The sequence below is a fragment of the Taudactylus pleione genome, unplaced genomic scaffold, assembly GCF_031769625.1.
Source record: "Taudactylus pleione unplaced genomic scaffold, aTauple2 ptg001439l, whole genome shotgun sequence".
Classification (NCBI taxonomy): Eukaryota; Metazoa; Chordata; class Amphibia; order Anura; family Myobatrachidae; genus Taudactylus; species Taudactylus pleione.
Genome location: NW_028285838.1, coordinates 487,617 through 489,843, shown reverse-complemented (window position 1 = coordinate 489,843; position 2,227 = coordinate 487,617).

The following is a 2,227-nucleotide window of genomic DNA, read 5'->3' as shown; positions in this document are numbered from 1 at the left end:
AGCCCTGTGTGAGGAATGTAGTAAATAGAGCCCTGTATGAGGAATGTAGTAAATAGAGCCCCGGAATGTAGTAAATAGAGCCCTGGATGAGGAATGGATTAAATAGAAACCTAATAGAGCCCTGTATGAGGAATGTAGTAAATAGAGCCCTGTGTGAGGAATGTAGTATATAGAGCCCTGTATGGGGAATGTAGTAAATAGAGCCCTGTATGAGGAATGTAGTATATAGAGCCCTGTATGAGGAATGTAGTAAATAGAGCCCTGTATGAGGAATGTAGTAAATAGAGACCTGTATGAGGAATGTAGTAAATAGAGCCCTGTGTGAGGAATGTAGTAAATAGAGCCCTGTGTGAGGAATGTAGTAAATAGAGCCCTGTGTGAGGAATGTAGTAAATAGAGCCCTGTGTGAGGAATGTAGTAAATAGAGCCCTGTGTGAGGAATGTAGTAAATAGAGCCCTGTGTGAGGAATGTAGTAAATAGAGCCTGTGTGAGGAATGTAGTAAATAGAGCCCTGTGTGAGGAATGTAGTAAATAGAGCCCTGTGTGAGGAATGTAGTATATAGAGCCCTGTGTGAGGAATGTAGTAAATAGAGCCCTGTGTGAGGAATGCAGTATATAGAGCCCTGTATGAGGAATGTAGTAAATAGAGCCCTGTGTGAGGAATGTAGTAAATAGAGCCCTGTGTGAGGAATGTAGTAAATAGAGCCCTGTGTGAGGAATGTAGTAAATAGAGCCCTGTGTGTGGAATGTAGTAAATAGAGCCCTGTGTGTGGAATGTAGTAAATAGATCCCAATATGAGGAATGTAGTAAATAGATCCCTGTATGAGGAATGTAGTAAATAGAGCCCTGTGTGAGGAATGTAGTAAATAGAGCCCTGTATGAGGAATGTAGTAAATAGAGCCCTGTGTGAGGAATGTAGTAAATAGCGCCCTGTATGAGGAATGTAGTAAATAGAGCCCTGTATGAGGATTGTAGTATATAGAGCCCCGGAAAGTAGTAAATAGAGCCCTGTGTGAGGAATGTAGTAAATAGAGCCCTGTGTGAGGAATGTAGTAAATAGAGCCCTGTGTGAGGAATGTAGTAAATAGAGCCCTGTGTAAGGAATGTAGTAAATAGGGCCCTGTGTGAGGAATGTAGTATATAGAGCCCTGTGTGAGGAATGTAGTCAATAGTGCTCTGTATGAGGAATGTAGTCAATAGATCCCTGTATGAGGAATGTAGTCAATAGAGCCCTGTATGAGGAATGTTGTCAATAGAGCCCTGTGTGAGGAATGATGTCAATAGAGCCCTGTGTGAGGAATGTAGTCAATAGAGCCCTGTGTGAGGAATGTAGTCAATAGAGGCCTGTGTGAGGAATGTAGTAAATAGATCCTTGTGTGAGGAATGTAGTAAATGGAGAGGAATGTAGTAAATAGTGCCCTGTGAGAGGAATATAGTAAATACAGCTCTGTGTGAGGAATGTAGTAAATAGAGCCCTGTGTGAGGAATGTAGTAAATAGAGCCCTGTGTGAGGAATGTAGTAAATAGATCCTTGTGTGAGGAATGTAGTAAATGGAGAGGAATGTAGTAAATAGTGCCCTGTGAGAGGAATATAGTAAATACAGCTCTGTGTGAGGAATGTAGTAAATAGAGCCCTGTGTGAGGAATGTAGTAAATAGAGCCCTGTGTGAGGAATGTAGTAAATAGAGCCCTGTGCGAGGAATGTAGTAAACAGATCCCTGTGTGAGGAATGTAGTAAACAGAGCCCTGTATGAGGAATGTAGTAAATAGAGCCCTGTGTGAGGAATGTAGTAAATAGAGCCCTGTGTGAGGAATGTAGTAAATAGATCCCTGTGTGAGGAATGTAGTAAATAGAGCCCTGTGTGAGAAATGTAGTAAATAGAGCCCTGTGTGAGGAATGTAGTAAATAGATCCCTGTGTGAGGAATGTAGTAAATAGATCCCTGTACGAGGAATGTAGTATATAGAGCCCTATACGAGGAATGTAGTTTATAGAGCCCTGTACGAGGAATGTAGTAAATGGAGAGGAATGTAGTAAATAGAGCCCTGTGTGAGGAATGTAGTAAATAGACCCCTGTACGAGGAATGTAGTAAATAGAGCCCTGTATGAGGAATGTAGTAAATGGAGAGGAATGTAGTAAATAGAGCCCTGTGTGAGAAATATAGTAAATAGAGCTCTGTGTGAGGAATGTAGTAAATAGAGCCCTGTGTGAGGAATGTAGTAAA